This window comes from Pseudopodoces humilis, chromosome 1, assembly GCF_049639895.1.
Source record: "Pseudopodoces humilis isolate 2021_Gansu_Grassland_sample_001 chromosome 1, ASM4963989v1, whole genome shotgun sequence".
Classification (NCBI taxonomy): domain Eukaryota; kingdom Metazoa; phylum Chordata; class Aves; order Passeriformes; family Paridae; genus Pseudopodoces; species Pseudopodoces humilis.
In genome coordinates this window covers 83,547,843-83,562,404 of record NC_142200.1, presented here as the reverse complement: position 1 = coordinate 83,562,404, position 14,562 = coordinate 83,547,843, and the positions used below count along the sequence as shown (strand labels likewise).

At 43.2% G+C, this 14,562-nt stretch overlaps 1 protein-coding gene across 2 annotated transcripts in view; it reads right to left on the bottom strand.

Annotated features, from left to right (window-relative positions):
• Window positions 1–8,534: 8,534 nt before the first annotated feature.
• Window positions 8,535–14,562, bottom strand: part of MYLK4 (myosin light chain kinase family member 4) — an 82,094-nt gene continuing 76,066 nt past the window's right edge. For both annotated transcript variants that reach the window (XM_088051182.1, XM_005526456.3), the window contains one exon: window positions 8,535–13,593. The gene's annotated coding sequence lies outside the window, so the exon portion shown is untranslated. The remainder of the gene's footprint in view (window positions 13,594–14,562) is intronic.

Sequence of the window (14,562 nt, the reverse complement as noted above, 5' to 3'; positions counted from 1 at the left end):
ACAAAGTAACAAGTCTGGCTAGGTGCCCAAAAGTTTTGATTAAACTGTTAATAAATTAAGCGTAAAGAGCAGCCAAAAATCACATCTTGCTGCTGAAATTCATATTTGATTGAAAAAAAAATCCTGTGGTTTGAAAGAGAAAGGAATGTTGTGCCAATTTAATGTTGTTCTTTGCACTGACACTTAATTGTCTCTTCAGGTGAGGTTCTTCTGTCACCTGGCCCTCGCTAGGGCAGAGTGGAAAGGGGCACAGACCTCCCTGTTCTCCCCCTGGCCCCTCACCTGGCTCATGACCTGCCAACTTTTTGCATTAGCAAGCTACAACCCCGAGTGGACCATGCCTCATTTCAGACAGAGGAAGACAAATCCAAGGCTCTCAGCCAGTTTCTAGGGATTAACAGGCATAAATAGCCCTGGAAATGCCTGAAGCTCAACTGACTCCTAAAAAGGAATGAAAAAATGCAATCAAAGCCCCAACTCACTCTGTAAATTGTAGCACTAGCACAAAACTTACTTAAAGTTTCAAATTTGTGGTCCTCATGTTTAAAAAGAGGTCTTCCACTGAGCAAAAATATAGTAGATGTTTTTCCCATCTTGTAATGTATTCTTGACAGGAACAGAGATAGGATTATAGAGCAGAGCAGTCCAATACAAACTGTGGTCTCCAAAAAATCGAATCCCCAAACCTAGCACTGTGGGCCTTTCCTCTTTCCTGGCCAAAAACCCCTTTAGATGGATTAGCTTCTGAACGCCCTTCATCTGGTAACAGAGATTTGGTCAGGTAGAGCTCACTGAATACCACAGAGGTGCCTTTTGACAGTTTAAGAAAGAAAGGGCTGGGGGAAAAAGGACAAACCCAGTTTTTGAAAGTAGGCAGAGGCAACCTGCCCCCTTCTGTAGACCACCACTTTTCACCTCAGAGCCAATCCTCTTGCACAAATATGACCAACCCAAAAAAGGTCAGGCTGGCAGAGCTTTAACTTTGGGACAAAGGGACACACTGGAGTTATGTTTTGCTGTTTTCTTTGGTTTCTTTGTTGAGAGGGTGGGTTATTTTGTTCCTCCTAGTCTGAGCTCCAGTGATTCATCCATCTCCAAATGTTGACATTTTAACCTGATACAAATCCCCCTGCCTAGCTTTCAGTCTTTTCCATTTTCAGTTCAGATTTCCCTTGTGGACTTGCAATTCACTCTCAGATCATTAATATCCTTTGCTGGCAAATCCCTCTCTATGTACAGAGGAGGAGCGCTTGCTGCCAAATGATCTTCCACCACCTTTTACTTCCAATGAGGAATGTAACCTCAGCTGCCTTTCAACATTTCCGGCTTCTATTTTTCTACCTATCATTCCTAGTTGCATAATGGCCACTTTACCTCAGTTATCAAGGTTCTTTATTACTGCTCACTCATTGCTGATGCTTGTCTGTAACCTCACTTTTCTAGAGGGTTGGCAGACAGGAGGCAAGACAGACTCAGGCCGCTGAGCACAGGCTTTTTTGAGGATCCAGGATGTGGCATAAGCCAAGAAAGCTCCCCCTCCTTCTGAAGAAATACGGACTGGGGGAAAAAAGAAAAAAAAATGAAGCAGCAAGCAACTCTCAAGAGCAATTTAAGCAGAATGAATGGGTCTTTGTTCTCTAGGGCAGGGTTTGCATTTATATTTGCTGTGTTAGCCACGGTTGTGATTTAATTGCACATCTTAATGACTTTTGGTGTTTCCCTTAAAGACCCAGAAGCTGGAATCAAGGGAGTCCATAAGGCCCTTTGCATTCATTCAGAGCAGAAGGTAAACCGTACTTTTACAACAAAGAGGAAGAAAATTCTCCCCAAAAGGCTCTAAAACCCAAAGGAAAATAAAGGAAATTGACATTTGTTGTTTTTAAGAAGTCTCAGATTCTTTAAGCCACTCTCAGGATTTTGGAAGGCATGATGCTTTGATGCTCAAAATTGACAATGCTGCCTTTATATTGGTGTGCCACCATGCACAAATTTGCTCAAGACATTAGGAATAAAAGCTCATTCCATAGGCTACACCAGCCCTTTCAACTTGTTCCTTGTTCTCATGATGCAAGTGGCAGCAAGGAGAGAAGACACTGCCCAATCTCACCTTTGCCTCCTTTGCCAGCTTTGCTAGTCAGACTCTCACGACCTCTCACCACGTACAAGGGAGCTGGTGTAAGCACACACTGTACAGCAGGGAAATGTTTCAGTATTTAAGTGGGAAGACACGAACACAGGGTTGGGCTTCACAGGAGAATGAGGCCAATGGATGATCTTTCACTGTCCCCGGGTGAGATCCTTCCCTGCAGGAAGGAACCAGTGCAGCCAAAGGCCCTGACCCTGTTGAGCCAAATCACCGGTAATGCTGCTGTAATTTTGGTGGTGATCACTGTGGCAGAAAGCAGAGTGTAAGTGGTGACTTGTGTCCTCCACCTTCTGCATCTAGTTTGGCACATTTGTAACTCTCTTCATCCTTTTGCTGTCCTTTACCCATTAATCTTTAACCAGAATTATTCCTGACCCAGTGGGTTGCTGGGCCTCACATTCACCTTTTTCAAGGGAGCTGGTCTCATTCCATGTCCATGCTACAGATTTTTGCTGGTCTCTGTCAGTGTGAGCTGGGCTGGCAGTGACCTACTGCCCAAGATCAGGTTCTTCTCAGAAAAGGCTGTGAAAAGCACACAGCAGTGGTTAAGCAGCATGCCTGGATGGCAGGGGTTGTGACAGTATGCATGTGTTGTGGTCAGCATCAGCAAATGTAGCTTGTTGAGACAGGAATGGAGAGGATGACCAAATCTGAAAGAGAAGTGGACTCAGGTCAACAACTTTACATGCCTGGTTTCTTGCTGCCTTTGGCTTGCCTGTCTACTTGGACTGTAAACTATATAGGCAAAGAATTTTGTCTTAGCTATGGCTTGGAAGACTGGGATGAATGACAGCAGATGAATTTGGTCCCAGTTCTTTTATGACCTTAGTTCTAAAAATACTGCTAAATCCTCAGGGCAAATAAGATACTGACAGGGTTCTTTGCTCATACCCCCATCAGCATCATGAGCTTCCAGGAAGTCAGATTCCTGACTTTTCTTAAGGCTGAATTATTTCTACCTTGCTCCCATACTGCCTGTGGATCCCTTGACCCTCACCAGTAGAGCCTTGCCTGATTTATGCTTTATTTCCAAAACAAGTCTTCTCTGTTAACTTTTTTTTCTTCTTCCTCTTCTTATTTAAACTTTGATTGAAAGAATATGTAGCTCCAGCTTTTGGGGGACTGAGGTGAAAACCTTTGGACTGACCTGAGACACTGTTGTCACACAGGCTCTTAAACTGTTGTAGCAGTGTGGTTAACCAGATACCAAGAGCCTGACTGCGGGCTGCGAACTTCTGAGCTGGCTAGCAGGGAAAGCCAGGCACTGATAACCTGCAGGTCATAGCCAAAATGCAGTGACCTAACAACCAGTGAGGCTAATGATGATCAAGGATGGGGGAAGAGACAAGTGAGGAATTAATAGTAAGAACCTCATGCTCCTGTTATAGCTGACACTGAGGTGACATTTCCTGGTCGGCTTTGTTGCATTACAGTGCCTACAGAATAAAAATGGTTTTGGAAAACCAGCATATACAAATAAAAGAGACTTGTGAGAACTTATTTCATGTTCTGTGGTAAAAGGCAGGAAAAGACAACCCTACCTTTTGTAAAGAGAAAGGTGGAAGAGTGGGGGCTTGGACAGTCAGTCTAGAAGTACATAGGTGAGGAGGCATTTGCTAGCAGGGATTTGTTCAGTTTGGCAAATGAAAAGCAAGAACTAATGGCTAGAAGGTGAACAAAATCAGACAAGAAGTAAGATTTTATTATTTTTTTTCAAATGTGCCACAGTGCAAGAAGAAATTGATTGGGGGAGGTCTTATGTCACTTAAGATCAGATGAAGCCATCACAAAGATCTCTGACCATGTAAATTCTGGTTCCAATTAATGAATAATCATTCAGCTTCCATATGAATAAAGAAATTATAACATTATGGAACTTGGGACCTCCATTCTTGCTTTTTTCAAGACAGAAACAGGACTTCTGTGCACAGGGCAAAGGAAAAATGAGTGGATTAGTACACAGAGAACTAACCCTAGTAGTTGCCTAATTCTTTCACACCCCATTAGAGCCAGTAGAGAAGTACCCATGGTCTCACTTGATGAGTTCAGCTTCTTGCAGGCTGTTGTTCTCAACACACAAACCATATCCTATGTAGATTTCTGTTTATAGCAGTAGTGTGCAAGTTTCTTCATGTTTTCCTACTCCTGTCAGCTGATTCGCAGGCAAATCCTAAATCACATCAATTTTCTGTTTGTGTTCTGCAGGCGACCTGAAGCAGTGCTATTGCCAAAGGGAGAATGATGTAAAATGGCAATAAGGAAGGAGTACTGCCAGCTGCACTGTACATCTGCCCAGTCACCCCGGCCAGCCTCACATGGTGCAAACTCTCCAGCCTTCTTCTGATATCATACCCCAGGCACTTCCCTGCATCCTTCTGCGTGGTGTGCTATGGACAGGCTAGGGATGGGGAGAGGTTAAAAGCTGTGCTTTGCACAGTTTCTCCCTGCAAATAGTGTTTTATTAATCAGAGGCATTTTAAAGGTCACCCACCTCCACACGCATCGGTGGACACGGTGGTGACTAAGTGGGCTTTGGGAATGCACACCAAGGCAGCCGGCTGGCAGCCCGGTGCATGAGGTGTGTGAGGGGTGTGAGGGGTGTGAGGGGTGTGTGAGGGGTGTGAGGTGTGTGAGTGGTGTGAGGGGTGTGAGGGGTGTGAGAGTTGTGAGGTGTGTGAGGGGTGTGAGGGGTGTGAGGGGTGTGAGAGTTGTGAGGTGTGTGAGGGGTGTGAGGTGTGTGAGGTGTGTGAGGGGTGTGAGAGGTGTGAGGGGTGTGTGAGGGGTGTGAGGTGTGTGAGGGGTGTGAGGGGTGTGAGGGGTGTGAGAGTTGTGAGGTGTGTGAGGGGTGTGAGGGGTGTGAGGTGTGTGAGGTGTGTGAGGGTGTGAGGGGTGTGAGGGGTGTGAGGTGTGTGAGAGTTGTGAGGGGTGTGAGGGGTGTGAGGGGTGTGAGGGGTGTGGGGTGTGTGAGGGGTGTGAGGTGTGTGAGGGGTGTGTGAGGTGTGAGGTGCCTTCCCGAAGCATCCCCCGCGGAGACCAGGCAGGGGCCCGCTGCCGCAGCTCCCGAACAGCAACGCTGGCCTCTGGTGGCCGCGACGGCCCCTTGCAGCGGTGTCACCAGCCCCGGCAGCGGTGTCACCAGCCCCTGGAAGCGGTGTCACGAGTCCTTGCAGCGGTGTCACCAGCCCCGGCAGTGGTGTCACCAGCCCCTGGCAGCGGTGTCACCAGCCCCACGCTGCCACCACCGTGGGCCGGGCACCGCCCGCGCTGAGGCTCCCGGCCCCAGCAGGGCTGCGGAGGAACAGGCGCCAGACCCACACATCACCCCTTGAAATCCCCCCCACCCCATCACCTTCCCACTGACTGACTGACCAACTGACCGACCGACTGACTGACCGACTGACTGACTGACTGACAGTTTTGGCCCCAGCTCAGGAAGGTGTCCATGGTCAGGACACAACTTGCTGCTATTGCAGCAGTCGCTATTGCTTTTTGCTCTGACTACAAATGCATGTGGGACTAAGTCTAACATTTCAGGGCGTCTGAATAGCTCTGAGACAGCACTTTCACCGTGGCAAAGATGAAAAAAATCAGCAAACTCCTATTAGGAAGCTTCTTCCGGTCTGTGGAACGTGGGCATCTGCAGGGATTAAGAGCAGAGTAGATGAAAGCTCCTTGCAATGGATATTTCTTAAGTCTGCAGAAGTGAACCGTAACAAAAAATAAAGTTAAAAGCAAAATGAAGAAACTTAGCAAATGTCAATGCCAGTTAAATATCTCCTTTCAGCGACCTGGTGGTTTGGCTTCCCCAGTGTTATCCATGACATGAGCTTTGTCGGTGAGGGATTAGAAACCCATTATGAACAGCCTGACAAAGCAGAGGGGTACAAGTAGCAGGTGACACGGCGATGCAGCAGGAATGCTCAGCTGACACAATGAGGCCACCACATTTTTGCGAGGCAAGACCCTGCCACCTGTCACTAAATTATCCCCAAACCCTGAGACCACACAGACTGAAATGGGGTGAGCACATTCAAGGTTCAGAGCAGGGGTGTTTGGCACCCCCTCTGTGAAAGTACGTTATTGGAGGGCCGAGGTCGTTTGCCCTGCTCTGTTTACAGTGCTCAGATATCACACCTATGTAAATTATGGAGATAAACAAAGATCAGAGTTCAAGAAACAGTGACTGGGCACCTAAAGCAAAGAGAGGACGTGCATGTAGATTAGCTGGTGAGGAGTGAGCAGCTCTGGAAAGAATGACTGTCACCTTGCCTTCCTCATCTCTGCCACAGTCACAGCTCTGTGTCCCCAAGAGGCAGCAGTGTGTTGAGCCCTGGGGGCAGCCTCACGCCTGTGGTGGCAGTGCAGATGTCCACCGTGCACCCACTGAAGATGGGCATGAGCTGGAGGCCTGGGCTGGACACAGCCCACCCAGCACAGGAGAGGTGCTGCCGGATGTGGTGGCCCTGCTGCTGCACCCAGAAGAGCCTGCACTCCAAAGACAAGATGGCTCAGCTCCTGGATGAATTCCTACTTGCATGCTAGAGATGTGAGTCACCAGATGAAGTGATTTCCCCCCGCCCACTTCTTTTTGGATGAGGAGGCTTCAAGAGAGGAATTTTGAAATATCCAGTCTCTTTTCCAAAAGCTTTCATTAAAACAGCCCATAAAGTTTCTCTGGAAAGTTTAGGAGGCCTTTAAAGAAAAAAAAATTAAAATTAAAATTCAGTTTTATTGAATAAATGGGCAGCCCTGAAAATATTCAGAAAATTAAAATTAATTTGAAAATAATTAAAAATAAGAGAAGCTTAGTGTATGTTTCCAAGTTCTGGGTAATATTAAAACAGCATTAAAAAACTGCAAAGGAAATTTACTGTGAGCAGGTGTTTGAAATAATTGGGGAAGAAAAAGGGTAGACTATTAATTAATGAAGAATTATGAATGTCCCTTGTTGGATTTTTTTTTTCCTGTAGTCAACATATTTTTAACTACATGAACTTAGGGAGCACATTTTAAAAGTGTGGAGTTGCTTTACAGACACATACAGGGAGCTGAGCATTATTTTAGTCCCTTTTATTTTATTTTTGCCAGCGGCATGCATTTAGCAGGAGCTTTTGAGAGGACCAAGGTACTACAACAAAGTCTTCCTCGTCAGTTTTAAGGCACAGATGTTAATATTTTTTGGACAAAAACTCCTACACCAGGGTCAAAGGCACTGAAAGCTAAAACACAGCAACAGGTTTCAAGTTGGGCAAATGACGAGCAAATGTTTAAGGTCTGGTCATGCACAGGAACTCACTCTGGGCTGTCACCCTGAAGAACTTTCAGACACCTACTGAACTCTCCAGGGTCCTTTGTGGACAGATGCTGAAGCACAGGTTTTGCCTGGGTTCACCAGCTAACCTGGGCTCCTCTTGAAATGGCTGGTGGCCTTGGGGCTGCCTTGGGCAGCTGTAAAGGGGCAGCAGCTGCATGTCCTGTGCTTGGCTACTGTAAAATCCTTCTCTTGTTGAATCCTTCAGCCCCCGGGCTCTTCCAGCTGGATTGCAAAGGCTTAGTTCCATGTCAGCCAGCAGTACTGAGCTCTCTGGGGAATGAATGCAACCCTCTGGTTGATTTAACTTGCAGCTTAATCAGGAGGGTGTAGACTTAGATTTTACACCTGCAGACCTCAGGTTTATCAAATACAGGCTGGCATTAAATAAGAACCTTCCAGTGCAAGAAGCCAAAGCTGTTTCTCAAGTATGGTGCATGTCCCAAGTGCTGCAACCAGAGCTATGGGTAAACCAGACAGAAAAAGTTCTGCTTACTGAATGTAAGCCAGTGTCCATCAGAGGCTGCTTCCTGATTTCTTACCCTGTAACCTTTTTCTCAATTTTTACTCTTGCTCTTTATTTTTTTTCACTAGCCAGCCCGCTTGAATTTTGATTTAACTCTTTGGGAAACAATAATTCTGATTCCGTACTGTTTTGGTAGTCTATGAACTCCTAGATGGCGTAAGGTTAAAGTGCAGCCCCCAGATGGCAATACTGAATAGGCCAGTGGTGCAAGTATGACAAATTAGGGAGAAAAGTACACCAGGTCTCTTGAGTAACCAAACACCAGAAATTTCAGTAATTTCTAATTTCCTCCTTAGTAAGCTGGTCTTAAGGACTTCCAGCAGTCAAGAGCACCTCAAGTCTCCCAGTTACTTGCAGGGAGAGACGAGGTTTTTTACAAGGAGTGCAAACCGTGAGCCTGAGTCAACCTTTGACACAGGCATATTTGTTTCAATGGAAATTGCTTTTCTCTTCATGTATCTAGAGACAGCAGTTGGGAAAAAGGCCACGCTTCTTTCTGTCACTAACATAAATGACAGGCACATTAAGTACAGCGAACAAAAACCCTGGAGTAAACAAAATCAGCATTTATTCCTCATTCATCTTTTTACAAGATTGCTTCATTGTTTTCACAAAAGAACACATACCAGAGATACATGAGTTAATCTACAAAACCAGATATGCAAACCAAGGTGATAAGGTACATGAAAATCCACATGCTTCATGATACAGTTGCCACATGCCTGTCTTCTAAATGCAAGGGAAGTTGCTGTGGGGTACACAAACATTAGTTCTGCCATACCAAAATGAGATAACTAACTCTAAAGACACAGAGCTAAACAACGTATTTACAAAGCACTACCTCTACCAGTCTTCATCTAGGTTTGAAACAGGTAGTTAGTTGTTCAGCTACCAAGCCTTCATGGAAGGTGAAACAGTCTAGCACTCCTACATGGATTCACACTGTTTTTAGTTTTAGTCACAGGAGACACAAGAAAAAGTATCTATTGCTGATAAAAGTGGTATGTGAAGATGCATCATCCTCCTGGAAGGAGTTTGGAGCATTGCTGCTCATTCATCCATTCATCAGTACTCTGGGTGCAAAACTGCATCCGTTACCAGGTATTAAAAGTCCAAAAGCTAAGAATTGCCTTTCTCACTGGATCCAGCAGAACGGAATCCAATGTTTCTAGGTCTCCATCACTGGAGAGGAGCTGACAAACACCTTCTTTTCTCACAGCTCCTGGTGGGGGCCATTTTGCTGAAAGAGGCTGGCAGTGATTTATAGTGTCAGCATTAAACTGAAAATGCTAAAATAACTTGACTTTTATTGAAGCAATTTAACCACTGCAGAAAAACTGTTTCTTGATTGAGATTCCTTCCTTCACTGTTAAAAATATTAAGATTCTTTTTATTTTTACTGATCAGGACTGGTGCAAAGTAGATATTTTTGGCAGGAAGATGGGATTGTTAAACTGGGCTCTTCTACTACTCACATCACAAAAGGTGGATCTAGCACTTCCCTTATTTATTTCTGTGAGCTACCCTGTTATTCCTTGTTGGAATCAAGAATTTAGCTTGGCTTTAAGTTTATTCAGCTTCTGACATTAGAGGGAATAACAAATTAAAAAGGATTTATTCTTGTAATCTCCAGAGTGGATTACCCAGGTTGCCAACTGCTTATGCTGTGAGAGTACCCAGAGGAGCTGCAGGCATTCAAAAACACAGACATGGTAGTATGGAGATCTTCCTACAGAAGAGGTTTTTACCCATTTCATAATCTTCATGATGTACAACATATAAAAACAGTTGAAAAACCACTGGTGTCCCATCTTGTACCAAGTATATTTACTTCTAATCTAGATGTCACTCTTAGACTACTCTAGTATACCTGCTGCATCTATAGGAGTGGGAATAACAGTGTCCTGATTCTTATGAGTGCCAGGTGATAGCTGTCATGTTCCTAGGATTTTATTTTTCAATTTTTACATGTCAGGAAGAATGCACAAAACAAGCACTGCATCTGGGTACTTGATCCCTTCCACTGCAACTGATGTTTCTATACCACTCTTGAGGTACCTGCAGTCATCCCTGTCTGTGAGTATACAGCTAAATGGAATAACAGCAGCTAGAACAGTGCCTTTCACACCCAAACCTGCTCACAAGCACAGAAATTCAGTTTCCAAATGCAATCATGTAAGCCAATATGTATCAAAAAGTATAAGCAAACTCACACAGATGTAGGTGACTTATTAGAACCTAGTAGCCTTAGTATTACTATGACCTAGTAGAAAATAAATGATGTGTCAAAAAAATAATTTAACATAGTAGGCTTTAGCTATTAGTCATTACAGAACATATTTAAATCATTAAATCATAGAATCATAGAATAGTTTGAGTTGGACAGGACCTTTAGAGGTCATCTAGTTCAACCTTCCTGCAATGAGAAATGAGGTCACCCACTTGATCAGGTTGCTTACAGCCTTGTCCAACTCACCCTTGAATGTTTCCAGAGGTAGGGCAAAGTAAAACCAAACTTGCATATGTGAGCATACACACAAAACAGCATGCTGCTCAAAGTGCAACACAATTAGGAAGCCATTAAAAAGAATCTGTCTCAAGCTATTATTTACTAAAATTACACAGAATTACAGAGTTTTTAGGGACCTCTGGAGATCATCCAGTCCAACCCCTCTGCCAAGGCAGGGTCACTTAAAGCAGGTGACACAGGAACACATCAAGGGAGGTTTGGAATGTCTCCAGAGAGGGAGACTCTGTGGGAGAGGATTGCAACAGTGATCTCCCTGGGCAGCCTGTTTCACATGTTGAGGTGGATGTAGGACACAAATGAACATCTCTGGAGACATTTTTCTCAGGCACATTGCTATACACAGCAGTGATGATTACATAGCAGCATAATTTTTTACCCTTGGTGACAGGCCCTAGGTGATGTACCTCCCTTTTGACTCGGTGCTGCAGATCCAGCATCTGTGCAGCAAAAAGCAGAAGTGTGCTTGGGATTCTTTCCTTCTCTGCTGGAAACCTGCAGGCTCACTTGGGTTTAACCCTGGCCACCAAATGGCACCTTCAGTCACTCCAGAGATTTGCTCAGTCCATCCTCCTCTGACTGTCCCTCCCTCAAGTTGACCACCTACTGCAGGAACTGTTCCAAGAATGAAACAGTGGGACAATTTACAGACAAGGCTCTAGAGTGCGACCACCATTATCCATGTTATTAAGAATGGAAGTTCAATGCCTTGATTGTGTTAGCACACTGCCTCGTTGCACAAGCCAGAGGTTCCTGAGGGGTCCCCTCCTCAACTCTTGCCTGAATTCTCAAGGTGGGGGATATAAGTCCAGCTCTTCTATCCTCCCATGTGTTCCTATTTCTGACAGAGCACTGTATGGATGAACTTGGGGGATGTGCTCAACAGAGGCCACATTTACCAACAGCTCCTGGAGGATTTGTGGTTGACTCAGTGCAACACACTCTAACACTGGGCTGATCTTCATGGCACTAAGCTCTTAATTATTACTCAGATGTATATATCAACAAATAATAAATCCTCTTAATTCAACTTAGCAACAAAGCAGAAAAGACTAGTCACAGTATTATTTTAGTATAGTTAATAAGATTCAAAATTACATGCAATTTATCCTTGTAAAATCTACCAAAGACAAAACCCTGATCCAATTCTACAATAATGGCACTAGAGTGCATAATGAGATCATGTTATTCCAAAGGGTTTTGCTGAATTTTAGCCTGATCATTGAATTGCTTACTGTACAAAAAGCTACAACATATTGAAGAGAGTCAGAACAGAAGTGGAAACTCCAGGCCTAACAGAAAGGCAATTTTTCTATTCATTTTGACCAGGCAAATAACCAGGCAAATGACAAGGTGACTAAAAACCAGCAGTTCAGCTTCTATCTAAAAGTCATATGCTCATTTTCTTGCTCTGAGACCTCTCAGTCTTTTCCCAAAGAAACTTCTATTTCTGCTTGTCAAAGTTTACTTAAGACTATAGATGAGGACTTGAAGGTGGCAGTGCTCTATATCGTATAAAAGTTACATGATGTGTCAGTATTCGCAACCTCTGGTGCAACACATCAGTATTAGTAAGATGTCACAGCTGTAAGAAGCCCAGTTCATTTACAGGAGCAGTCCTAAGGGATGTACTACAATGATTTCAAAACATTGGATCAAACTAGCTGTAGAGAGTGTGATGGCCATGATGTCCCATTAATGGGCCCCTTTTTATTTCAAAATGAATGCTATCCAGAAAGGACAAAGGTGTGAGAAGCAATTCATTGCGTGGTGATGAATAATACTGTTTTGTCTTTATGTTGATCCCTTTTTAAAAAGACAGAACTTAAATATATAAACCTATGAAACGCATAGATAAATATATAGAGATAGCTATGTATATGTGGTTTGATCAGAACTGGATTAAGCAAAGACAATGTAAAGACACCACAACAGCATGATTAAATAAAATAATCGTTACAATTTGCATTTATGTAGTTCCAAAACCAAGCAGTAAGAAAGCCATATACAGCAGGGAGTAAGTGTCATTATTTTAACATTGGAGTCTTGGCAACTTAGATTCACTTAATGGTGAGCCATAATCAAAAAAATTCAGGTGAAAAACTCAGCTGTTCTGACTCCCATTTTTTTACCTAGTTAAGAATCAGAAAGGCTTGGGAGCAAGATAAGAAAACCTTAGAAATACAGAGTATTTTTACTTGAGCCTGTACTCAGAGGTTATAATGAGCAAAGCGCTGACTCACCTCTTTGCCAGTGGCCTTAATCAGTTAAATTAGCATTAAACAGATTCGCTGTCATAAAATCACCCTATTTAAAATAACTCTGAATTATACTTGCATTTTGGAGAACAGGGTCTGCACAGGTACAAGTGAATAGTGCCTTATTCTCTTTCTTGTTTAATTAATCCAAGTGTATTTACAGCAAGCAGTAATTCATCAGGCTAAAAAATCCTGAAATGTACCATATCACAGTTGCAGCAAATTCACCTATACACAAGGAAAGCCTCATTTCTCCCTTCCAGTGGTGTTACATTAACATGGCTTTAACTCTGGTTGAGCTAATCCTTAACTCACTTTAGTGTGACAGGAAAAAGAACTTCCAATTTTCTACAGAAGGCAGCTTTAAATTTGTTGCAATTCTTTGTTTTTTCGTTTTTTTTTAATTATTTGACTCCAGTGTCAAATGAACCTTGGCAACAGATATAGTGACAGATTGCCTTCTGGGTTTAGATGAGAAACACTTAATTTTACATGATAATATAAACATTAAGGAGCCTTTGTTAAGTAAATGAGGATATAAGACTAGATAGAGAAAAGTTCATTATGAAACCAAGCTAATGTAGCACTTGCAGGCATGGAGAACATGCTGCTCCAGAAGAAACATGTTCCTGCAACCCAGAGAAATACTTCGCTTCTTTTAAAAGCTGAATTGAGAAGAAGCAGCTCCACAATGCTGGGACTTGTCCTGCAACTAAAGTGCTGTTGGTCCATTTAGTAGAAGTCTCAGTCATGGCAGGGGGGTAAAGCACCGAGACTGCTGATATTTTCAAATCTCTTAGCAGCAGTAACCACACAGCAGCTTTTCTGCAAAATAAACAGAACAAGAATCCAGTTAATTCAGCAGTATATTTTTTTCATTTGGTTAAGTGTTCTGGGATGACCACATGGTGGTTTCTTTGAGCATAAAGAAAAGAAAGCAGCACTGAAGGTTCTTGCTTACAAAGAATTCTCACAGCCACCTTTTCTGTGAAATGTTTTATACAATATTAAAAAGACAAGGCCTCTTTGTTAAGTGGAGAATTGATCCTGGAAGTGTCTCTTTAAATGCAGCTACTCTGCTTTTTTGCTTCTCTTGTCATACAGATCACAGTATGCAAAGGCATGATGCAGACCTCTCCATTTATTTGTGTTACCACTGCAAGCATTTATAATGCCAGGTCTAAATCAACTGGCACTTGAGTGCATTATTTTGGGTTAAATGTGGTAACCATACTACTTGCCTGATAAAAATAGCTAAAGGGATTCTTTAAAACTAAAGCACAGCTATGACTTTAGATCCACTCATTAAGTAAACTCAAATAAACTCCAAAAAGAAAAACACACAGAGAGGAAATAACACTGCAAAAGCCAAAACCAGATTTTCCTGCAAGTTAGATCATGGTTAGGTTACTATGTTACAAAGCTATTAAAAGTTTATTTAAAAATAATTTTGACTGCTGTTGGACAGTCAATTTATCTTAAAGTTGATTTTGGTTGTAACAGAAAATTGTGTAATACAGTGCTTCCTGTGTTACAGAGGGAGGATTTTCACCATTTTGTTGTTGTGTTTGTGGCCACAAGTTAGTGGCTTGAAATGGGAAATCCAGATACAAACACTAATCTTGCAACAGGACTGGAAAACCTGCTTAGAAAACTACCGTGTAGAAGCACACAGGTGAGTGGACCAAAGCTTCACAGAATCTGTCTCAGCACCAGTGAAGTGAGGGTGAATATGAAGGATCACAAAGAGGTATAAATTCCCACTGGATTTCTATGCCAGAAGTTGATGCCTAG